General features: G+C 36.2%; 1 long non-coding RNA gene across 1 annotated transcript in view; it reads right to left on the bottom strand.

Moving 5' to 3' along the window:
- The window catches only part of LOC138175828 (uncharacterized), a 40,114-nt gene extending 14,933 nt beyond the window's left edge, over window positions 1-25,181 (bottom strand). The window contains exons 1-2 of the long non-coding RNA XR_011172107.1: window positions 25,023-25,181; window positions 2,195-2,418 (exon numbers count right to left, since the gene is read on the bottom strand). This is a non-coding gene — a long non-coding RNA (uncharacterized lncRNA). The remainder of the gene's footprint in view (window positions 1-2,194; window positions 2,419-25,022) is intronic.
- Window positions 25,182-26,725: the final 1,544 nt, after the last annotated feature.

Genomic DNA, 26,725 nt, shown 5'->3' with positions numbered 1-26,725 from the left:
TAGATAGATAGATAGATAGATAGATAGATAGATAGATAGATAGATAGTGCTAACCTAACTATTATAGGGGCTTTTGTATTGTCTGACATTTCAGTCAAATTTCTAACTGCTACAAATAACAACGTTGTTAATTCTTTTTAATTCTCTTCAAACTAAGGAACACTGGGATGTGACATTTCCTAGCTTTGCCACATAAAAACACATTCTGAATTCAAAAGAAACACTACCACCACTGCTCAGCTCATCATCCCAATGGGAAACAGTGCTGTGGTTGTTCAGTCGTGTCCAACTTTTCATGACCCCATAGATCACAGCACACCTGGCCCTTCAATCTTCTACTATTTCTCAATGTCTGTTCATGTTCATGTTCATGTTCATGTTCATTCAGAGACAATGATACAAACATCAAATTTATCCAAACACAAAAACTTTATAACTCAAGAAAGTAAACCTACCACCAACAATATAGAACCAAGAATATGAAATGGAATTAACCAACCAACCCCCTTCCCCAGGGGCAGCCAGGTGATAAGAAGTATTCAGAGTACAGAAAGAATGAAGGAGTCTGTGGTCATTAGCAAGGAGGGGATCGCTAGGATGCTTGTTGAAGATTTAAACCTAAATCTAAAATTTTGTCTGTGCTGACCCATGCCCTTTGTCAGAATGGTACATATGAGGTTTCTGTTGGTTCAACATTTTCTTTATTACAAGAAATACCTCTTGAGGAAAGTTTTTATGACTTAAAATATTTTCTATTCATTGAAATTCAATAAATTCTAATTGAACATCAGGTAGGTAGAAGCTAGAGAAATAAAAACATGAGTAGGACATAACATTGTAGTTTACAATCTTGAAGCAAGGCTAAATTAAGCACAAAAATAACTCTAATGCAAAGTATGATTTGATAAGTATCATAACAATAGTATAAATGCTATGAGGTTTCAAGGAGAAATCCTATTTAGTTTTGAGGCATCAGAGAAGGGTTCATGATAGAAGAGCCTAGAGTATTAGGCGGGTTTTCAACAGTTGAAGCTGTCTTTTCAGCATCTTGTTGGACCTCAATAAGTACAGAATCATCTCAGCCAGGGGGCAGGTAGGTGGTGCAGTGAACAGAGCACTGGCCCTGAAGTCAGGAGGACCTGAGTTCAAATCCAGGCTTAGACACTTGACACAAAATTAGCCATGTGACCTTGAGCAAGTCACTTAACCCCAATTGCCCTACCTTTCCCCCTCCAAAAAGCAAAAAAAAAAAAAAATGAAAAAAAAAGAATCATCTCAGCGAAGTAGTTGAATTGTAGTGAATCATGAATGAAATAAAAGTTCCATCTCAAATGGTTTTCTTGTCATTTGTCATCAAAAGGCAAATCCTGCCATTTTTACCTTCCTAACATCTCTCCTCTCTATTCAAACAACTGTTATCCTTGTATAGATTCTCATTACTTCAGGCCTCAAAAACTTCCTAATTACTATCCTTGTCTTAAGTCTCTCCCCATTCCAATCCTTACTCTACTCAGCTGCCAAAGCAATTTTCCTGAATCACACATCTGACTAGGCCACCTCTTCCACTCAATGAACACCAGTGACCATTGGGTAGATGGAAGGAAGGAAGGAAAGTGGGAAAGAAGGAAGGATGGAAGGAAGAAAGGAATAGGAATATAAATACAAGCAAAAAGAAGGCCCTCAAGGAGCTGACATTTTAATGAGGGAAGAGAGCACACGAAAGCAAGCTAAAAAGCAGGGGTGGGGTGGGAGCGCAGGGTTACACTTTTACAATTTATAAATTCAGTAATGGGACTAGGAAAGGAACTGAGGACTGCCTGGCCTGGCCCCTTCACAAAACAGAAGCCCCCAGAAGAACTCATCAATAAGAGAAGTGGCTGACCTGGCATAGTAATATTCCAGGGTGAGAAGGCTATGGGGCCTTTAGATGTTCTAGGGCCAGGCCTAGACCATAAGGGGAGTGGCGAGATCTAATATAAAATGACCTCCAGGATTAAATATGAAATCCTATTTTTGGCATTTAAAGCTCCTTATTACCTGGTTCCTTTGCTGTCCCTCACACGTGACACTCTACAATGCTCTCCCCTCCGTCTTGAACTTGCAGCTTCCCTGTTTTCCTTCAAGACTCTGCTCAAATCCCACTTCTTCAGCAGACCTTTTCTGCCTTTCCCCTCCCTCACGCGCTAGTGCTTACCTTCTGAGATGAACTTCTGAGATGAGTGTATGGTATATATCTTGTATGTATATAATTTATCTTCATGGAGTTTCTCCCCAATTGAATACAAGTTCCTCAAGGGGAGGGATCATGTCCAGTGTTTAGCCTTGGTTTTTGATTTGTTGACTGACTGTTAAGAAATCCAGCATTTCCTTCATGTATATGCATCTTCAGCATACCACGCTTGGTTCATCACTTTGTTCCTAGAAGTGTGCAATGTTATAGATTTTAGACTTAGAGAAGAGCCACTGCTAGCCTCTCCCTAAAATTCCCTATTCCAAATCATGGCTTCTATCATCATTTTGAAGCAAATGATTTCCAGATCTCTATATCCAACACCAGTCTCCCTTTTGAGTTCTCCGGTTCCACATCACCACCTGCCTATTGAACATTTCTAATTAAATGTCCCATAGGCATCTGAAACTCAACAAGCTCAAACCAAATCTGTGATTCCCTCCTACCCCAAGTCCATTCCTTTTCCAATCACTATGGAAAGCACCACCACCCTTCTAAGTACCAGTCAGCTTCATAATCTCAGTGATCCTCAACTCCCCCCCTCTCCCTCACCCCACTTATCAGATCTATTGCTAAAGCTTGTTTCTACGGCCGCAACATCTCTTACTTTTGACCTTTCCTCTATATTCAGTTATCACTCCACATCAAGCCCTCATCACCTCTAACTCATAAAATTTCTAAAGTTTTCTACCTGATTCCCCTGTTGCAAGAATCTTCCCATTCCAGTCCATCCTCCCTTTAGTTGCCAAAGTGATTTTCTGAAAGTGCACAATTAATCATTTATGTCCCCTACTCAACAAACTTTTCTATTCCCTTACATATATATAGCAAGCAAGAGTGGCCCCCACTCTTACTTTTAGGGAAGTATCTACCTATCTATTTATATATCTATCTATGTGTGTACACACACACATGCACATATGAGTACACACAATAGAAAGAGAATAAATATTTCATTGGACTTGTTCTAGGAAAGTTGGACAATTATCTCTGTAGAAAACTGAAGGTATTTTTGTCAGTAGGGTAAAGAAGAAACCTAACTAGGAAGATTCTTCTAGAGCAGGGCAAGTATGAAATTATCAGTTTAGAATATATGTATGCATATCTGTGTGTATATGAATAGATCATAGACTAGTATGAACAATACAGAATATATGGTGTGTGTGTATATATATACATGTATACATGTATCTATCCATGTGTTTATATTTTATACATGCTATACACACATAAAACACATCATGCACATGCACACACATTGGTCTATACAGATATATAATATGCATTTATAAATATATCAACATGTGATTGCACATGTGCACACATGTATATTATGTGTTGTATTGCACATATGTGTGTTAACATGTTCATATGTCTGTATCAATTGGTCAGCATACATGAACATACAACCATGAATGTATGCATGACTGCATTGGACACACATGCATGTGTGTCTATGCACACATACATATACGCACACATGTATTCTATCCTGATCCTTTCATACATGCTCTGCAAGTTTCCTTCCAGCTGGGTTTCTTCTTTATCCTACTGACATAAACAATTAGAGAACTTTCAGTTCTCTACAGGGATAATTGTCTGACTTTCCTAGAACAAGCCCCATGAAATGTTTATTCTCTTTCTATGCTTAGGTAATAGGAAGCCATTTGGCTTAGCCATGTTCACATAAACTGCTGGACTAACTCACAGATACATTTGAAATAACAAAAGCTCTGATTTGGGGAGGCCCCAGGGACCATCCAGGCCAATCAACGCCTGAAACAGGAACCCTTCTACAATCTCTTGACAACTGGTGGTCCAGGTTTTGTAAAAGACCTGCAGAAAAGAGGAACCCATTACCCTGAAATTCCTTCAGCTTTTAAATGTTTATAATTGTTTGGAAGTTTAAGGGTTTTTTGTTTGTTTGTTTGTCTGTTAGATCAAGCCCAAAGCACCATTTTGTAACTTTCACTCATCACTTTTAGTTCTGCCCTCCCCTGCCAAGGAGAGCAAGATTAAACCCTTTTCCAAATGCCACTGCTTCAAATACTCCAAGGCAGCTCTGGAAGGCAATTCCCCCTATTGTAGATCACTTTTAGAACATAAAAGGGCTTCAGCGCAGAATTAGATGGGCCAGTCAGTGATGAAGTCTCTATTTTTTTGTTGTTGTTGATGGCCACATAAACCTAACTAGACATACCAAAGGAAGCATCAGGGGAAAGACAAGAATAGCAGTGTATTAGGACCATGTCTACCATCCCCAAACAGTAGAGTAGCTAACATGGCCACAATGGAATGGAGAATGGTAAAAAGGGCTATATTTAGCAATGTTGCTTGAAAGACTCACATATGAGAGCTTTCAGGACACCACAAGAGAGGAAAGCCATCCACCGTGTTCTTGATGAAAGCTGTTCCTAGGGATGAGCACATCACAACACTAAGCTCTTGCCAGTTTGATGAACAGAAATCCTAGCTTTGTTACCACTCCATGTATAAAGGAAGCTCAGAAAACTGAAAAGGTATAGTGTTGGGTAGATTTGTTGGACAGAAGAAAGGGTCAGGGTCTTACTCAGGTTCATCCGGTTGATTTTTTTAATAGCATTTATTTTGGTTGTTTTTCTATATCTGCTACCACTAGCATGGAGACACCGATTATCTAGTAAACTCTGTTTTTGGCCTTTAAAATTCCAAGTATAGAAGATTCAAGATATTGGTAATGTGGTATTTGAGAAAAGCAGCAGGGAAAGAGAAGGTAGATATTGGGTAGGAAGACAGGGTATATGTATCACAGAGATAGATGATGGAAGAAAGACAAAGCTAAAATGGATTTCAATAGACCCTAAATCTTCCCTTCTTTATAAAGAAGTGCAGGGTATCAGATATCCTCTCCCCCTGAGAGACCTTAGCCTTCTTGGGGTCATGGAACAGGAAGAAAAGACAGTAAGAGTAGAAGGTGTCTCCTTTAGAGTCTGAGTAGGTGGGTTGGTCTTCCTGCTCAGTTTTCAATGGCTAATTATCTTCGATACAAACCATGCATAAGATGAGAAGACATGAGGACCAACCAGGAGTCTCTGGTTGAAAATTTATAAAGGAGCCTTCTTGAAAGGACCAGCTCTAGAGATATCATATGAGTCACCAGCAGAAGTGACCACCTCAGGCCCACCCTCATTTGTGTCCAATGAGATGGTCACTTACATTTATAGGAAACATTTATAAGAAATATTCATGGTTCCTTTAAGCAATTGTCAGATGGATTGACCCTAAGTCCCTTCACCATTCTGGTAGATTCCTCTAGATACTATTCGCTTTATCAATAGCTTTCCTAAAATATGAGTGTGAAACATTGCAAATATTGTCAAATATGATTAATAAATAATTTTATTGACTTTATTGAACGACTTTTATTTTTCTCTTAATAAAAAAGCTTTGTTATAAGGTTTGTCTGGATAGAGAAGGAGCAGCCAGTCACACAGTGATGAATAGAACACTTAACTTGGAATCACATGGGATCAGGAAAGGCTTCATGCAGAAAAGTTGGTGTTTTCCCCACTATAAAGTACTAATAAAGCTAGATTTGACCAATGTTTAATTCTTATGATAACAGCTTATTTCAAACTAGAAGCAATAAACATTTTTTCAAAAAGTCCTCTCATAGGAAAGCCGCCTTTGGTTTTTCCCTTCAGGTTACATTTGGAATATGGTATTCAGTTCAATTTTAGGAAAGCTGATCTCAAACTACTAGTACTTAACTACTTTGTGTGTATATATTATACATGTATTATAACTTTATATTTATGCTATAAATATTTTACATATACTCATCTCCCTCATTTTAATGTGAATTCATCGTGAGTAGCAATTGTTCCATTCTCTTATTTATCTCCATAATTTCTAACATAATGCCTGGCACATTGTTGTTGGTGGTGGTGGTTGGGGTTATTTTGCAGTTGTGTCCAAATGTCTGTCACCCCATTTGGCATTTTCTTGGCAAAGATACTGGAGTAGATAGTTTCTTCTCACTTTATAGATGAATAACTGATACAAATAGGGTTAAGTGACTTGTCCAGGGTCACACAGCTGTGTCTGAAGCCAGATTTGAACTCAGGAAGATGAATCTTCCTGACTACAAGCCTTGTGCTCTCATCCACTGTGCCACCTAGCAGACACATAGTAGGCACTTAATAAATAATTGATTGATTGGGCTCAAAGTCAGAATAACTGAATTTGATTCCTCATTATGAAATACCCCAATTATGTAAGCACATGTAGTGACATACCTCTCTGAGTCTTACTTTCCTCATCTATAAAATGGAGATAAAAATTTTACTTGTACTACCTACCTCTTGGAGTAGTGAGTAAAGTGTTCTATGAATCTTAAGGAAAGAAAGGAATGTGAGTTATTAAAGTTATCATTAAAGTCTCCATCACTTCATTAAATCTTTATTTTTAAATATTTTTTTATTTTTATTTTTAACTCTTTAAAAATGGTTTATTTTTAACTCTTTAAAAATTGTATTGGTAACTCTTGTTTTTAATGTCACCTTGATTTCTGAAAATATCCTTCCCTCTTCGCCTACCCAATAAGTCATGCCTTATAACAAAGACTTTGGAGAAGAGAAAAAAGAAGCCATGCAAAACCAACCAACATATCATCTGAGTCTGAGAGTATATGAAATGTCTCATATCTCTAGTCCCCTACTCCCTTGCCAAAAAGGGAGGGCAGTACATTTTCTCAATACTTTTCCAAGGCCAACTTCCAAAGCTGAAGTTCCAGATGAAGTCTGTTAGTAAGTGCAGATTTCTTTTTTCTCTTAATGAATGATGTCAAGTTCTACCCTACACTTTTCTGGCCTTATTTCTAGGAGATTCTCCTTGGACTTGTAATTGTTTTTGATGGTTTGGTTTTGTTTTCTGAATATCTCAAGGGAACTAAAGTTCAACAAGTTGGAATTTAAATCAGACATCCTTCCAGGTTTGGGGTTTGGGGGTTTTCTTTTACCCCCAAGGACAAAATTTAAAGGTGCCTTCAATGTTAGTTTAGAGGGGAAAAGCGTTTGAATTCAGTCAATGTAAAGCAGCTAGTGTTCTGGAAAATGAACCTAGGAAACTTTTCTTACCCTTGTGAGCTGAACTAACCTGATATGCTGTGGGAAAGGACAGCATATTACTCTGGGTAAATGAGAAGCACACAGGAAATAAAATTGTTGGGTTTTGCTTGGAATTGAAAATTGTTGAAGGTTGAAGACTTTAATGTAGGGAGTTTATCAACAGCAGCAGAATCAGTGGTTTTATCAGAACAGCAGTAAGGTCTGCAAAAGGTACTCCCTGCTGATGAAATTATATAGCTGGAGATTTGGGTCCCGATTTTCTACTCAGGAAGCCCTTGAAAACTTGTTTGCTGCTGTCATGCTGTGGGAATTAATATATTAGGCATTAACCACTAAAATTTGAGGTAGCCCAAAGAATAACAGCATATCCTACAAGAACAGAGCATCCTTCAACCTCATAGCAAAATATGGAAACTCCATTTTCCATGAAGTCCATTTATGGCACCCATCAAAGCAACATTTTACATGTAGTAGACACCTTGCAAATGAGAGGATATCCCTCTGGATGTAACTTGAATTATTACAAGAGAATTGAAAATAGAATTACAACAAGGCTTTGGTAGTAGGTAAACTCGTGATTCATTTTTATTATTGCTAATATTAAGGAACAGTTCCTACAGGCTTTGATTCTGATATGCCTTTCAAGCTATTTATTAAATATTTGGGATTTTTAAAATAAATAATATGAAATATTTATAAAAAGCAATTGAAATTTAGCTATATGTCTAGTCCAGAGGTAAAAGCACTAGACTTGGAGGTCAGAAGGTTTCAAGTATTCGAATCCAAGCATCCACGCTAATCATTGTATGACCATGGGTTAGTTATTTAACCTTTCTAAGACTCTCACCTTATCTGTAAGTTGGGAAGAATAATCATTTCACTGCTTATCCTCTGAGGGTTGTTATGAGGAGAATATTGGTAAGCCTTCAAGTACTTTTAAAATTGGAAACTATTATTACATTCATTCTTATAAAAACATGAATTACTTTAAATTGTTAATATTCAAGTGCCTTTGGAATATTTTAACAGCACCCTTTCAGCTATTGCCATGGGAGAGGGTGGGATTAGTGGATATATGTATCACAGATGGAAGAACAATTAGAATATTGTTATTAGGTAGAAATAGTAAAATGGGAAAGCTGTGGAAATATAGGTAGATTAACATACCATGGGGCTGTGTTTGTGCAACTATTCTGAAAGGTAATTTCAAAGTATTCTAAAAATCAAATAAAAACATTCCTATTGTTTGACCCAGAGATCCCACTTTTAGGAATATATCCCAAGAAAGTCAAAGATAGAGAGAAAGGAGCCATATTCACCAAATTGTCCATAGAATCAAATTTTGTAGCAAAGAACTGGAAACAAAGTAGATGGTTATTTATTAAGGAATGTCACAATATTATAATACATGAATGTAATGAGTTATTATTATATGATTTTTCAAAAGAATATGAAGAATTCAGAGAAGTATAGGAGAAAATTTTATGACCTAATACAAAGGGAAGTAAGCAGAACCAGGAAAACAACACAGATAATGACTGCAGTAATGTAAATGGAAAAACAACAAAATGAAATTGAAAGCAATGTAATGAGCAAGAAAAGAGCTGAAATAGTGTACTCCATCCTCTCTTTGCAGGGTTGGAGAATATGGGTATGAAACATTGCATATATTGTCAAATATGATTAATAAGTAATTTTATTGACTTCATTGAACTACTTTTGTTTTTTGCTTAATAAAAAAAGCTTTGTTATAAGGTTTGCTTTGATAGAGAAGGAGCAGCCAGTCACACAGTGATAAATAGAATACTAAGCTTGAAATCAGGAAGACTCATCTTCCTCAGCTCAAATCTGAAACCAGACTTAGTAACCGTGTGACCCTGAGTAAGTCACTTAATTCTGTTTGCCTCAGTTTCCTTATCTGTGAAATGAACTGGAAAAGTAAATGGCAAACCACTCCAATATCTTTGCCAAGAAAACCTCAAATGAAATCATGAAGCATAGGACATGAATGAACCACAACAATAGAGAAGGGGAACATAGATTTTGAGAAATGAAGGTTATATAAAAACAAATTCTATCCACAGACATATTTTAACTTATATTTAAAATATTCTAAAGGGAGGTAATTTGAGTAAAAGTGTATTTCTCAATTTAAACATCCATGCATTAAAATTTTGATGTAGTCTAAGTCTATGATGTGAGATAAAAGATTTACTTTTCAGAATTAAAAAAAAAAGTATTATTTACTTCTGGGCACAACTAACCTTAATAATGATTCAGCATCTTCATTAAAATAAATAATTTGATTTGGCAATGGGAGCATGTAAACAGAACTTCTAACTTGCTAATGTCCTCCAGAGGACATTTTCTAGTGTTTGTCTTTAGGAGAAATATATATATATATATATATATATGTATATATATATATATATACACACACACACACACACATATATATATACATATATATATTCTAAAGTGTTTGGGTTTTTTTTTCTGGAAAGACCATTCCAAATTGCCTCATGAATTTTTCTAATGGGGCCTTTCTAAAACTACAATCATGGGCATCTTCATCACAATTCTATTTAGATCTGGGCTGCTCCACAGTTTGAGTAGAAAGAAATGAATAATGAGAAAAATAAAATACAACTCCACCCCCATTGCTAGCAAAGCCCAGACCAGGTAATGCTTGCTAACCACTAAGAATATTCTCACTGGCACACATAGGGTCAGCACTCATTACTGAAAAGACCAGGAGAATTTGCTTTCTGAAAAGGCCAACAGGTTCAGAGCCCTCCAACTACGTAATTAAGAAATCTCTACACTTGGGACCAGCTTTATCACCCTACTGCATGTTTCACCTGTGAAGAAATAGACTCAATGAAAGGGGAATGAAATCAAACCCCTAAAGGTTTAGAGACATTTGAATTCATGATATTCATGAGATTGTCAATCCAGCATTTTTTGGCCGGAGGAAAAACATCTTCTCAGCATGTACAGATCTTAGGATTTACAAATGGAAAGGGAAGTTAAAGATCACATGGTTCAGCACCTGCCTTTCAGTAAAGATTGGAAACTGAGGTTCTTCTCCATTATTTCTAATGAAAAATCAGCCTAAGTAAGCTCATCTTAACTTAAAAAGAATTCTCTCAGTTATCAAGATGGAGAATGTTGCTGCATAAAGAAAAGTAACAAAACAGAGATGACTGTTTTGATTTTTAAAAATGATCTTCATTGTATTAATAAGAGGGTCACAGAGGGGAAAATTAATGGATATAGAAGGGGGGAAAAAAGCTGGAAAGGAATGAGAAATTCCAAGGGGCCAAGTGGTTATTGGTAAACAAAATTAATGGATCTTGAAAAATGAGGGGGCACACAACCATAGGGAGAGTAAGAAATAAAGGAATGTTATCTAAAATTAAACTCTGCCATTTGAGTTCTGGGAAATCTGACCAATCTCTAAACCATCTCATTGATTGAAGGGGTGGAGGCTATAACCAAGTTTCTTTTTGCTGAATCCTCTTAATAAAGGAATCCAAATGTATTGTTTTGTTCTGTTTCTGAATTTATTTTCTAATTTGCTTTCTTAAAAAAATTCTTTCTGCCAATATTATACAGATATCAGTATTAGAAAAATCCAATTATACAAATACACACATGTGAATATACACAGCACGCGCACTCACACACACACAAACCCTCTTTACATTTGAGCTGGATAAAATACTCCTTTTGTAATATTCATTAAGTAGATCTTACTTATCAGGAACTCTAAGATAACTAAAATCAAACCACAGAACTGTAGCTCTGCCACAAACATACATTTCCAGCCTGTTCCATTTCAAACAATCAAACTAATACCCCTGAGTTACTCCAGTAACTTGTAAGACTCTATAACTCTTGTAAGAGATCCTACTCTAAGGGACTCATATTTATTCTATAGCCTTGAAACCAATAGAAGCAGGACCTGTTAGGAATGAAATTGCTATAACACAAAACACAAAATTTGCCACTTTACCCCCCTTCTTTCTGTAAAGAGGTAAATAGTTAAGCATTCCTTTGAACAAGTCCTAGATATGAATGTTATGGAGGAGAGGAGGACAATATCAAAGGAATAATAATGTGTTAGACTCTATTATTAATCATATTTTGCTTCTAATACAGGTAGCAAAATGATGTTTCATTTGTAAATCTCCTAAATGAATTAATGTAGTTGATAAAGACACAACGTTAATAAGTGACATTACAAAACCTCTTAATCTCGAAAGATAGGCTGTGATCCAAATAATCTGTACAAAAAGAAATTTGAAACAAAAGTATTCATTATTTTCAAATGTTACATACATGTGTTATGTATATATGTATACACACATATCTACATATAACCTGGATAAATAACGAATATTTACTTCAATCAATGTTTTTTCTTCTCAAATATAGTGTTATCTTAATTTTTTAGTGAAAAGACATTTTAAATGCATACAAAAATATTTTGTTTTTTTTTTTACTTCATTTTTCTTAGAAGCAAAAGATTAGAGATGAAACAAAGATGATTAACATAAAGCTTCTCCATTAGGTCATACAAAATGAGGAGGTTAAAAGGGCCAACCTCACTGAAGTAAATCTTCCTCTCTGAACTTCTAAAGTAATGTCATTGCAAGCTCTCAACAGAGACCCAGAGTTTCAACGGTATGTGAAAAACAAATGGATTTTGTTTTAACGTCTATTGTATTTGCCATAGCTAAGATAATTGCATGCAAAAACATAGCAAGTGGTTTTCTTGTCTAGTCAAGGTCTGCAGACAGAGTAAAGTTTCAATGTTAAGGATGTGGAAAAAATTAGAAAAAATTTAAACAACATTGGGTAAAGTCTCATATGATATTGCATTTTAATAAATGCATATAACATTTTTCCAGAGAGGCAGATTTATTATTATGCATTCACTGGGAAATTTATTTACAATAGCTTACAGTAACATTTGCAGTAACCTACATCATACTAATGTAATTCTACTTCACACTTATATATGAGATTTCAAAGTGGTTTTCCTACAAAGGTTATTATGCCTATTTCTCAGACACTGTAACTAAAGCACAAAAAAGAGTTAAATAACTTTCTGAAAGTTATACACCAGCACGTCAATGACACGGCAACCTAGAGAACCCCAAAGGTTTAAAGCTGTATTGTTTTGTATAGCTCTCACATTAACCCAGCTTTCTCAAGAGATGTATCAGTATTTCAGAGATAGCCAATTTTTTTCATTGCCAAGGTCCCCATGTCTTCCCAAGTGTGCCTTTTCTCAACCCCTCCGATTTTAGACATTATAATTTAGCATCCCTGCTATATAACTTTTAATTCTTTTGTCATTTCAAAAAATGTATTTTTTTGCCTGTAACACCTCAGTTATCAAAAATTACAGCTCAATTCAGCTCAGTGAAAGAATGCAGTGTTTAGTTACATGAGAAGTCAGGTGCCACAGTGGAAATCAGCTCATAAACAAATTGTAAAAGCAAAAATGAGGGGGAGAAAGAGAAAAAGAGAGACCGGAAAGGAAAAGGAGAGGGAGAAGGAGAGGAAGAGGGAGGGAAGGGGATGGGAGACAGGGACAGAGAGAGAGAGAGAAATTGGAAGGAAAAACTTAGAGAATATACTAATTAAACTGGGAAGGATGATTGACATTTCAAAGGAAGCCTACCCTAATATCCAATCGCCATTTGCCCACATTTACTAACAAAAGGGAAAGTTAGATATATTGATTTAAATATGAGCTCCCCTGTATGTTTATTGAGACCTAGTGTTTTAAAGAACCATTTCATTGTATAAACAGGTACACACTGAAGCACTCAAAACTGCACAGGTGTATTAAAAAAGCATCTTTAATTTCATAAGCTGAGAGTTCAACAAGACTTCTCTGGCAACACTTCTATAAAGATTTAAAATTGAAGTGGCCAGTCTAATGGACCAATAATGGTGTGTGTCAGTATCATTCTTTGAAAATGAGGTTTAAAGCTAGAAATATAGTATTTATCTAAATTGCCATGTCAGCGTTATCTAAGTGATTATTTGAAAAAGAAAAATCAATTTTATGGAAATTTCTGGGGGGTTTTGTTAGCTGCCGTCTCTCTTGTATCTTTTCTTTAGGTATTGTGTTGGGTCTCTGCTTTTGCTTCACTATTTATCCAATATAATGTTACTGTTTGGTGTACATGCAAAATCACAAACTTTTCCTTTGGAGAGATAGAGAGTATTTTCCCTTCAGATCAACAGAAGCCCTGAATGTGTTTAGGTTTTGCCTTCAAAGAAATGCAAAGATGAAAAGCCCTACTTTTCAATGCTATGTATTTTTTTTCTATTGCAATAGTAAAACTGGTGAAAGGTTAACATGATTCTTGTTCATAAATACTACCATTTCGTATATATATATATTTTTTTCTTTACCTGACACATCTTCATGGAATAAAAACACTGTTAACCTCAAAAGGCAACAGACCTTCCCAGAACTATGTTCACTTTCAGAAATAAACAAACTCAAATTGAGTAGGATAGAATTAATTTTTAATGGCTTAAAATGTAATTTTTCTTCTGGCAAATTGCTGGTCTTGGAGTTTGACATTTTTCCAGATGATGCCACTGTCCCTCTCAACCAGGAAAGGAAGTTGAATTCCTCTCAGTGGTTTTGTTACTCTGGATGGGATCCAGTGGAGCAGGGAGACCATTAAATTTGATTCTTGGCAGATAAGTAAAGAAGAAACAATTTTGCAAATGCTTGACTTTAAAATATATTTCATTGGAAATTTTACATTCATGTGCATTTTGGTCGTTATTTGAGAACATTTTTTAAAATATCATTTAGTATGATTTAAAGAAGAAATGAGGTTGGGCATCAAGTACCCTGACATTTTAATATGTCTTATCCTATTAGAAAACATTATACAATTTACTTTTGAGGAGATTTTATGACTTTTTTTAAAAAAAGTAAAGCTTTGCCAGTTATTTTAAGTGCTCTTAGTAAGTTTTTAGTATTTAGTTCTAACAAAACTACATTTTTATGAGGAACAAGCAAAAAAATATATAGATCCATCAAAATATATTTTTAACAACAGCAAAAAATGGGGAACAAGACATAATTTGATACCTTGGCAAATGTTTGCTACTTGAAATAAAACTTGTAAAATCTCTCCAATGTCAAAGGATTGAAGTAAAAAAAATCCAGTCACCTGAATTTTTTTCCTTGCATGAAATCAAGCATTCCTATACATTTAAAATTTCCTAGATAATTATAAATACATAAGGCTGTTTCCCCATTTCGGAGATCTCTAACCCTAAAGTCATCTTGTAGAAAGAGGCAAAAACTTTTTGTTGGTTCACAGCAAAGATGTAAACTGTTCTCTTACTTTCCAGTGTCACAGAGAAGATGTATCTCTTGCAAATGACAATGTGTGGCCAAAAACATCCAGCTTTGCATTTTATTGTTATTCAACTGTTTCATTTGTCCACTGTATGATTTCCTTTCAACTTGAAGTCATTTATGTAAGCCTCCAGGCCTGTGATATGGCTAACAGGTAGGACTTATTTAAATGCTATGTGGGAATAACTCCCATAATGGCAATACAAATTTCTTAATCATTCTCTATTTAAGGATTTTTAGTAAAATTGTTAACAAATCTAAAATTTTTAAAATCTGGGACTTTATGAGAAAAGAATTTCCAAGAGTTGGCCTCAAAGATGGCACTGCTCTCTTCTTCCTATCGCCCCTCTCTTTGTATAATGTTAGAGGGGCATCTTGGGGCACCGAAGGGGTTTGGGAGGTAGAGGTGGTGGCAACTTTGTTGAAAAAAAATCAGGAAACAAAAAATAAGTTTTGGAAAGAGAGGGGAAAATTCTCTCAAGCTTAAAAAGACTATGCACACACACACACACACACACACACACACACACACACACACACACCCCATAGCATCAAGCTTTATTGTGTTGTTTTCTCCTCTATAAAATAGACACAGCAGTAATAATACCACACAGTATTGCTGTAAGGACCAAATGAGGAAAGACATATGGATGTTTTGTATTACAGTCTATATCATCATCATCACTATTATTATGATATAGAAAGCATAATCATCACAAGACTTATCGACTTTTATCAACAAATTACTAATGAAATACTGAATGGTAAAAAGAGCAAATATCTTGAAAAATTGAAGCAATAATGTAACATTATTGCTGACTAGTTCACTTCCTAATATAACAAAAACTTTTAACGCCATCTAGTCTCTTACTGGACCTCCTCCATTACTTCCTAGATTTAGACAAACAAACAGGGCCCTACAATTGAACAAAATTAGAATCAACTCTCACAACATAGTGTCTTCATCTTTGAAAAGAGGTATTTTAATCAATCACTGGCTATACAATTTCATGTCAGCATTAAAGAGAGAGGTTTAAAAAAAAAAGTATCCTTAACAAGTTAGGTTCAGATATTAAACACTGCATCCTCTATGCAACCTCTGAAATGTGCATTCAGGAAATCAGATGATAAACTATGCAAATGTGTAAAAGACACTACCAATCCACAATATGGTCTCTTTTTCTTTGAAAGTCTGCATGCAAATTTAAAAGTGCTAGGTTTCGGGTTGTATTTCCTGACTTATCACAGTTTAAGATCAATTAAAACAAAAGCTCCAGGTCTCCTGTTATTCCCGGAGATAGTTTAAGGAAAAAGAAAAAAAAAAACTAATGCAAGGAAGCCAGACTTTCAGGCTCATAAAGTTTCATCAAAGTGAGTGGTCCATGTACTTTCTTGCCACATGATCACAGTTCTCCTTGCCCTTGTCGAATTTTACCAATTAAAGCATTCCCCCTTAGGTATTTTTTCCTAATTTGAGAAACATTGCATTTTTCTAAAAGTTAATACAGAGAAGTGACAATGTATATTAAGGACTAATTGAGAACCATGATTCTTTAGCCTTTTAACTAACTTATTAAAAGTTGAATGGATCTAATGAACACAGTGACACAAATTCATTGAGATCATTATTTCCCCTAAATACATCCCAATATGCACGTTCAAAATATCTAATCTTCCAGTATTTTTTTTGCTACAGCATATTGATCCAACTTTCCTGAAAATGATTTTATAAATCATGTCTCAGTTTTTTAAAGTATATTCTCTCCACATATTTTGTATGATCTTATACTTTCTTTTTTATTCCTTCTATCATTTTCTTTGGATAATACTCACATATTTTACAATACCATTTCACAGATGAGACAATGATAAAATTGAGGGGTTTGGATTAGGTGGCCCCAACAGTTCCTTCCAGCAGTAAATCTATAATCCTGTGTCTGTCTATATTTAAACTGGCAGAACTTCTCTCATATTGTAAGGCCCTCCTAGGCCAGAAATTCATAAGCATCCTAAACTCATTCAATGAATTCTAACCCATTTGCCCTTTGAATTTTGTCAGGAATTCCTCAGCTCTGTGAATTAATGAAATTGACTGTTCTATACCAACTCCCAAAATTTAATAGTGGGCAAAGTGATCATAGATCATAGAATGTTGGAGCAGGAAGGGACCTTTACAGATTATCTAATCCTGCCTCCTATTTCACAGATGACAAAAATGAGTCCCTCAGATATGAAGTGACATTTCCAAGGTAACACAGTGAGCTGGTGGTTGGATTAGCACGATAATCTAGGTTGCTTGACGTCTGGCCTGATATTCTTTTGCTGGAAGGGAGCCTAGGTGTAATCTAGTCCAAGAGCATCATTTTAAAGTTGAGGAAATGGAAGCACAGAGAGGTTAAACATTTTTTTTTTCTCAAGGTCACTTAAGTAATGAATAAGAGTGATGGGATTTGAACACAGGTTCTCTGAATCCAAATTCAGTTCCACTAAACCACATTACCTGCTCTGGTGACTTTAGGTAAATCACTTTGTCTCATGCTTAATTTCCTCATCTCCAAAACGTGAAAGGGTGAAAGCTTGAATTCTGAGAAGATTTAAAAAAACACATTCCTTTCTTTTCATTATAGAGTCGGGAAGTTATAGATACTAAATATTGAATATGCTGCCGGGTGCAACTAGTGGCCATTACTGAACTAAATATTTTCCATAGGATGCTCCACTGAATAGGGTAGGTAGATAGGATTATATTTTGAAATGAATGTGACAAAAACCTAAGGCATCACTTGTTAGAAACAGGGAAAAATGAAGTATTAGACTAACTCTCTAAGTTCCTTTTCAACAAAAAAACAATGTGATTCTTGGTATTTCAAGTTTTTCTTGTATTCTAGACTTTTTATGTCTCTTTATAATTGTGTTAGAGAATACTCATAAATTGATTGAGAATGGAAGCTTTCTATTCCTTATATAATCAGCTGGTAATAACAGTATTTTCCCCCTAAAACTGTTTGCAAAACTCATTGTTCTCTAGCTAGACAGAAGGAACTTTCTGAGGGCAAGCTGACTGCTGCTGCTGTATAATTATTGCACAACTGCTAGGTCTTTGCATAGGAGACAGTGGGAGCAAAGTTGCTGTTCATCAATATTGAAGGTATTAATGCATTTGCGGTGTTCAGGAAAGTTGTCTGATTTTGCAGGGTGGGGGAGTAGGGAGGGTAGGGGGGGACACATGAACTGCAATGTTTTAATGATTTCAGTTTAAGAATCAAATTAGTGGCACATAAAAAAGCTAATTAACAATTAACTGCAAATTCTTAGGAATAAATCTCTCCCCAACTTAAAAAACATTTAATTTTCATTGCACACCGTCTATTCTTAGAAAAAGTCATTTTAAATGGGAAATGGGTATCTGATTCACTAATATCTATCTGTATTTATGTATATACACATATGTACAGCTATACACACATTTTTAAACAGGTGGGAAACAAATTCAGAACAATGAAAAGAGAGGGATATTCATGATTTAGAAGCTATAGTACTTGGTATACCATTTATCTTAGGCAAATGTTGACAAAATAGTTTCAAAATTGCATCAAATGCAGGCATGTTGTGTAGGCATTTACTCAGGAATTTCCTGGCTTTAGCCCCTGGATGACCTCAAATTTAAATGGTTAAAGGAAACTGGAAAGAGCAGCAAAGGCTCATGTTTGAGCTCCCCTCCCCAGTGTGTGTGTGTGTGTGTGTGTGTGTGTATGTGTGTGTGTCTGTGTGTCTGTGTGTCTCTGTGTGTGTGTTACCCTCTTAGCCAGATCAGCTTTAAATAGAGTTTATCTATTTTAATGAGCTACAGAATGCTTTGAGGAATGTGTAACTTCAGGAAATATCTCAACTTTTCTCCCCATTTCTGCCCCCGCCCTTTAAATACTGATGGTATGTATCTAGGAAATTATAATTTCTGCAACCCATAATATTATAAACTCATACAGTTCCATAGACTCAGAATCCAAAGCAATAGTCATTTATTAAGCCTCTGCTACATACAAGGTACTATACTAGGTGCTAGGAGCTGGTTAGGGAGGGGATGTATAAAGACAAAATAAATAGAATCCCTCTTCTACTGGAAAGAAAGGTACTGGTGCAAGATCATCATTAAAACAAGTTTTGACTATTATTACAACTATTGTTTATGTTTCTGAAAATCATATATCTTAAGCATTCAACAAATTTAGATTTAAGAACTTCAATTACAACAGAATATGTACATGTTATTCCTCATATAGAATGTACACACTGACCTCCCTCTACCCTCTGGAGAACATAAACTCCCTGAAGGCAGGAAATACAGCTTTTCACTCTGGTGTCGCTCCACAAGGGATATCCTTCTCTCCACTGATGAGTTCCTCTCGAGGCCCTCATTTTGTGGAGGAGCCCAGTCTAACCAGCCTTCATCCCCCTCCAGTCCAGTTTGACTTCAAAACCATTCCCTAGCCCGGGTTGTCTTTTTTTTTTTTTTAACATAATAGGAACTTAATATATGTTTGTTAATTGATTACTTCAACTTTAAACATATTTTTTAACTTTGACAGAAAAATAAAACAAGAGTAATTTTTTTTATAAACAGCATACTGTCCTGATCCTCCTAACTATTCATGCCTTCTCCTCAAAAGCTAAGTGACCATAATGGATAGAGTCTCAGAGTCAGGAAGACTCATCTTCCTAAGTTCAAATCTGGCCTCTGACACTTACTAGTGTGACCCTGGCCAAGTCACTTAACCTTCTTTGCCTCATCTGTAAAATGAGCTGGAGAAGGAAATAGCAAACTTTTCCAGTATCCTTGCAGAGAAAACTCCAAATGCAGTCACGAAGAGTTAGACATAACCGCAGAATGACTGAACAACAAATTTTGTACATTCTTATTCTTATTCGCACACACACACACCATAAATATAATCTCCTTGAGAGCATGGACGGCTTTCTTTTTATCTATGGATTCCCAGGATCAGGCATATAATAAGAGCTTAATAAAAGCTTGTTAATTGCTTGCTCGATTGGTTGGTTGGTTGGCTGATTGAAGAAACGAGCCACAAACTATTAAATCTTCTGGATAATGAAACTTTCTTCCATTTACATTGGGGGTCTCTTGCATTGGAAGAGAAGAAATAAAAGCTTTCACATACTCCTGAGTTTTTATTTTGGTCAATGCTGAAAACCTGAAAAACATTAACACCCTGTAAAAACAATTTCAATATTTTATTCGTGACTTTTAATTCTGACAAGACTTTCACTTTTTGAGAAAATCAAAGGATCTCCAATAATTTTATTTTAAAAGAGAAGTCTACTTGAGACATTATTTTATACATATCATATTTATGGAGATCTGAATTTTCTGCACCTTACTTTAACAAGTGATTGTGTAAATGCACATTAGCATGTTAGAGGATTGGGTGAAGATTTGGGGGGAAACTAGCTTCAATTTCAACATTCCGACCTGCGGTCTCTCCTTAATCTCCTCCATTTACATTTCAAAAACCACAACTTCCCCCCCTCCCCCCCGCTCCCCACTCCCCTAAATAAACATACTTGTTTAGATCTCTCTGCTCCATCAGTTTCAATAGGATTGAACCTAAAAGAAGGATCATCACTCTCTAGCATTAACATTTCAGGTTACTGCGGACAAACATCCACAAACACCCACTGACATTCTGGAGGCCTAGACATGCACAACATATAAACCAAATATAATATGTAAACCAACACAAGCAGCAAGCTCTAAGTACTATGCAGATAAAGCCAAGATATCGGTTGTCCCAGTTTCAGAGAAACCACAGTTTGTTTGTAAATCATTTTAAGAGAACCCTATTAATTTCCACCAAGCCGGGGCAGTGGGGAGGGGGTGTAGGGACAGGCCAGACAATTAATTCACCCACTGCTGCGGAGATCACTGCGGCAAAACACACCTGATTCACATCATGGATACTGACAGCCAACACACTTAGAATGGCAGACTTTTAGTTAGTTGTTATATATGCATTGTGATGTCTATATATGTACATTAATCGCACGTACATGTGTGCATGCATGTACACACCAATATGTTCGTTTTCTTAATGGCTACGATTCCATGCTGAACTTTGTCAAATTCTAAATAGTTTAAAGATTATTCACCATAAGACTCTGTAACCAGATATTTTCCAAATGTACCATTTCCCTTATAATAATGAAATGGGATAGAATAAAATTGAAAAAGTTAAAACTTCCCCATGCAGACCACCTACACATCAAGGCAAGCTTTACAGGCAATGTGATTCAGAAAGAGACAGAAGCTTGGATGTTAATAGAAATAGATTCAGCAGTTTAATATGTCACTAAGTCCTTTCCTTCCTTTCTTTCTGTCTCAAACTGCATTGAGTGGGGTTCTACAATATCTCTCAGCTGTCCCTTACATCAACAACATTTCGTACATTACCATGTGAGTTTGTATATTTCTATGTATCTATACTTTGTTATTTGCTATATTTGTGTCAATCCAATACTTATATGCTTACTTGACCCAAAGTTGAAAACAGAGCTTAGTAGTAAATTTACTTATTAGACTCTATTTTATAGCTTTATTGTAAATAACAAATAATTATTAGCCTTAGTAAGACCATAAGGCTTTAAGAACTTGCTTTGTAGGAATACATTGACTGAGTGTGGCCCCTGATTAGTAAACTAAAAAAGGAATGATTTTTAGCCCAAAATCTTCAGTCTTTACACTTGTCAAATACAAGTTTATTATATTTATTTGCTACTGTAAATTGTATGTCTACTCTGTTCCACTGATCTTTCTTTCATAGGTACTTGTGAAATTCAAAAACTTCAATGATTATAACAAAGGAACAGGTCTCTATGCTTTTAAAGGTTATAGAAGTAAAAATATGTCCCATGTCCAGGGCAGCTAGGTGGTACAGTGGATAGAGTTCTAGCCCTGGAGTCAGGAGATCCTGAGTTCAAATCCAGATTCAGACACTTACTGTCTGTGTGACCCTGAGCAAGTCACTTAACCCTGTTTGCCTCAGTTCCTCATCTGTAAAGTGAGCAGCTAGAGTAGGAAATGGCAAAATGCTCCAGTATCTTTACCAAGAAAACCGCAAAGGGCCACATAAAATATTTGAAACGACTCAACAGAAACATTATATTCCAAGACCTTTGATCAAATTCAGGAGACTATAAATTCTTTGAAGAGAAAGATTATATAGTTGTTATTGTTGGGTTTTCCTCTCGTTTTTGTGTCCCAGCCCCACCAATTCATTCTATCCCCACCATAGCTAATCTTCCTTGTACATAACAGATGCTTAATCAATTTTGCAAAATGTAGTTTAATTCAGGCCTAAGCATTATCATATATGTTTATATTTGTGTAATAACCCAGGAAGTACCAAACAACTATCAATATATTTTAATTCATAAAAGTCTCCATTAAATTCCTACTTCAGTACCTTGTTAAGCATAGAGTCATTGTTATTTTTGTTGTTTGTCTGTTTTGTTTTTGCTTTTTGGAGAGAAGAGCAATTGGGGTTGAGTGACTTGCCCAAGGTTACATGGCTAGTAAGTGTTAAGTGTCTAGGCTGGATTTGAACTCAGGTCCTCCTGACTTCAGGACCATTGCTCTATTCACTGCACCACCTAGCTGCCCCCATTGTTGTTGTTCAGTCATGTCTGACTCTCTGTGACCTGATTTGGGGTTTTCTTTGCAAAGAGACTAGAGTGATTTGTCATTTTATGCTCCAGCTGATTTTACAAATGAGGAACTGAGGCAAAAAGGATTCAGTAACTTGCACAGGATTGCCCAGCTAGCAAAAGTCTGAGGCTGGATTTGAACTCACTCAAGTAAGATACATCTTCCTGATAGCAGGCAAGCCACTCTATCCACTAAGCCACCCAACTGCTATCAAATGGAGATCCAAAACTATTCTAAAACTCACTAACTCTGGTGGGTTCTCCCAAGTCAGAAATGATTCTATGGTCTGCCAAGGACTACTAGCTAAATTTGGAGAATCTTATCACCAGGTTGACCTCAGAATGATGAATGTTTTGGCCACAGTAAATCCAGAAGACCTATTTACTATGTTAGAGAGGTGTCATGGTCTGTATCAATGGAAAAGAAATCTACGTAATTTAAATCCTTAATATGCGGACAATTCTTGTTTTTCTTAAATTTATAAATTGTACTTTATGTAAAGAATTCTGAAAGAAATCTGCTGTCCAAAAGAAAACCCAAAAACCACTTATGTTAACTTTGCTGTACAATACTATACTCTCTCCCTCTCTAAGTGAAAGCAGAAGAATGAACTGGGAGAGAGGCTACTACTGGATCCACCAGATTAGGGGGTTGGCTTGAGACTCCCAGTGCCAGAAAGGAGGGTTTTGCCTGACTTACTTACCCACCTGGAGAGAGAGAGAGGGAGAAATGAGGTTATTTTTTGCCCTAACAGATGGTAATTCTGAATCATAGGGAGTAGGAAATTTGCTAATGATACAGGAAAGTACCAGCTGATCTGATACTGAACTGATCAGAGCAGGAAATAGTCATGCTGGTGGTAATGGTGGTAGGAAGATCGTCATGTGAGAATCACTAATTAAGCAAGGTTCATGGTTGGAGAAGCCATTTCATCTATCCCTCTCTATTGCAATCTAGGAGAAGATCCAATGACCAGTTCAGGAAGATTAATGGGAATGGAAAGTTTTAAAGAGAGGCTTCTAGAATTCTGAGATGCAAGAGAAATCATCATATGTAAAATGGTATAAAGTAAGCAGAATCAGGAAAACTATACATAAAGACTATAGTAATGTAGATGGAAGGAACACACAAACAAAAATCCTGACCACTGTGTAATTTATAATGACCAAGACACTTAACACTGGAGAAGTTAAGAAAATGTATGTTCTTCCCTTCATTGCAGTGATTATTGATTTTGACCTGGAAGGGACCTCAGAGACCATCTATTTCAACTCCTTTATTTTACAGATAGGGAAATTGGGGTCCATAGAGGATACATGACTCACCCACAATCATACAGGTAGTAAATATTAGTGGTAGGATATGAATGGAGTTTCTCTGATTCCCCAGCCAAAGTTTTCTCCACTATACCACAACATTGAATTTAGTCTTGGTATAGCATCAATGCAACACTCACAGCACCCACAATCACGATAAATATACCAACCATGACTATAAATATTTCCACATGGTGCTTGATTGCAAAATGTAACATGCTCTCCATATAGAAAAATACAGAAGCAAAACATTTATTCAGACACCAGAAAACCAAATCCCAACACCAGGAAGCCAAATTAATCACAGCAACATAGAAGTTAATGCACCACAATGTAGCAGAGAACCACACCATCCTTTAGCCTTCCCACAAACCAATATAAACCTAGCTGTCACAGCAGGTGGCAAAAAGCCAACTTTTACTCAGGAGCCTGAATGACTCCTTGCCTGAGTGTCCTCTCTCTCCCAGTCTCGCTAGCTCTGACTCCTAGCTTCCTATGAACTCTGTTCCACCTGTCAGGTGTGGATTTTCCCACCACAGGCTCCATGTGACTACATTCAGTCTATTAGGGGGTAGAGTTTATTTTCAAAGCAGAGAGGGTCTTCAAATTCCCCTAGGCCTATAAAAGGGCAGGGAAGATCTTCAAATTACCATTACCATTACATTTGGCTTAGTGAACTGCATTTTTTGTCTTTCTTTTTCCCTCATTACAACACATAGCTCTCTCTATAACAGGAGTAGGAGAGATACATTTAGGGGTGGCTAGGTGGCACAGTGAGTAGAGCACCGGCCCTGGAGTCAGGGGGACTTGAGTTCAAATTCGGCCTCAGACACTTAACACAAAAACTAGCTGTGTGACCTTGGGCAAGTCACTTAACCCCAATTGCCCTCCAAAAAGCAAAAAAAAAAAAGAGAGATACATTTAGAAAATAGAAAATACATAGAAATAATAAAATAAATAATAGATATTATATAAATATATAATATATATAAACATATAATAAATATAAAATAGAAATAATATAAAATAGAAAAGTAGAAAATACATTTAGAACTGCTTATTGGATTGAATTGAAAACAATCTGGTGTTTAAGGAATATTCTATTTTTAATAGAGACTTCCCAAGAGAGTCAGTATAGCATAATGGATAGAGAGACAGACACAGAATCAGTGGGGGCTGGGTTCAAGCCTTGAATCTGACACATTCATATTGGCCATCTAATCCCAGCCAAATCACTTACCTTCTCTACACCTCAGTTTCCTCATCTGTATAATAAGAATTTAAACTCTATACGGTGTCCTCTACCTCTTAATCTATGATCTGAAGTCACCAAACCTCTCAGTGTACCCATGCAACTCTCTTAAAGAAGTTGTAAGGCAGGTGCTAACCTGCACTGCTGGAGGGAGTTTCATCACTGGGTTTTCCCAATCATCAGTTGGGTTGCCTTTGCTGAGACAAGAAGATTGACGGCAGTGGCCACCAGCATTAGCTTTGCCTTTCTTCCACCTCCTCTATTCACTGTCTACTAACTTTCTGAGCCTTATCTAACCTTCAATGGAATTTGTTTGAATTGATATTAATAGGGATAGAGAAAGAGAATCAAGATTTTAAAAAGCACATCAAAAAGACATAAATGCATATTCGCATCACAGAAGGAAAAACAAACAAACACATACCTCAAGCATAGGTCCCTATTAGCAAGGAGGAAGAAGGGAGGAGAAAGGCACAGAACTTTCAAGCAAGAAATCAGTGAATGGAATTCGATTGCCTAAATTCAGCTAGAATTAAGGGCTGGGGACCTGCCATGGAAAAGGAGGTTTGAATAGTTACTTAAGCAACCTTTTTGTGTGCCAGAAGTCAAAGATGTAAGGCTAGATAACAGAGATAGAAATGTGTGAACTAGACCCTGGTGTGTTGGCTTTGGGTGAGCCTATTCTAAAAGATCCTTCTCCAAGGCAGCAATGGTAGGGGAAAGTTAACAACTATGATGATAAGGGACAATAGCAGAATTTCTAAGGCTCCAAAAGAGTGAGGTGAAGGAGTTCCTGGATCTTGCCAAGGACCTATATAAGGTGGAGCCAAGGAAAATGAAGGCAAAGAGCCACGACTTGTCAGAGCAAAACTGGCACAGTGCCAAGTCCTTCACCGGTGTTGTGATTCATTTTAGAAGGTGGCATCTGTCAGAGGAGAGAGTAAATAGACTCTAGCAACCCCATTATTTTTCTGCTTAGGGGTTGGGCCTCAATTGCAGGTAACAATATAAGCTTGGAGTGACTATGTGCCTACATAGTTAGGTGAGGCTCAGCAAAAAGAAAAGTTCTCAACTCCTTCTGGGCTTGGGTGCACATCTTTTCTGTATTCTTCATTTTATTTAATAAACCTACCATATATATATATATATATATATATATATATATATATAATTACTTCTTGCAAGCTTGGTGGTAGCAGAGTTACTGAAGGCACCTCTATTTGAAGTATTAATAAGATAAAGTCAGATGTTCTCATGGGAACCACGGATGGGGACACAAGTCACAGTGTATAATGATATTATTGCTTCTCCCAAATTTAACCTAGTCTATAAATCCTCAATCATGTGGGTAACTCATTCATTGTGACCCACAGAATGTATACTTGATGTATGCTAAGGGTCTTTTTTTTTTGCATTTATTACTCTTCACTACTTAGTACTTAATTTTTCTCTAATTATTTCATATATATTAGGTTTTGCCCTCAGTTAAATATATGCTCCTTCCAGACATAGATTACATTTTATACTTCTCTTGTGAGCCCTATAATGCCTGGCACCATGCTGGGCACACAGGGGGTACTTAATAAAGATGATTTAACCAGTTGGTGTTTTATGTAGGTTCAATAAATTTAATCAAATTGTCAATTACATTAAAAAAAACTCCATCAAGTTAATTCTTCAACATCTTACTC

Source organism: Petaurus breviceps, unplaced genomic scaffold (assembly GCF_028583685.1).
Source record: "Petaurus breviceps papuanus isolate PSGF00001 unplaced genomic scaffold, PetGlider_PUasm1.0 79, whole genome shotgun sequence".
Lineage (NCBI taxonomy): Eukaryota > Metazoa > Chordata > Mammalia > Diprotodontia > Petauridae > Petaurus > Petaurus breviceps.
This window is presented reverse-complemented; position numbering and strand designations above follow the sequence as displayed.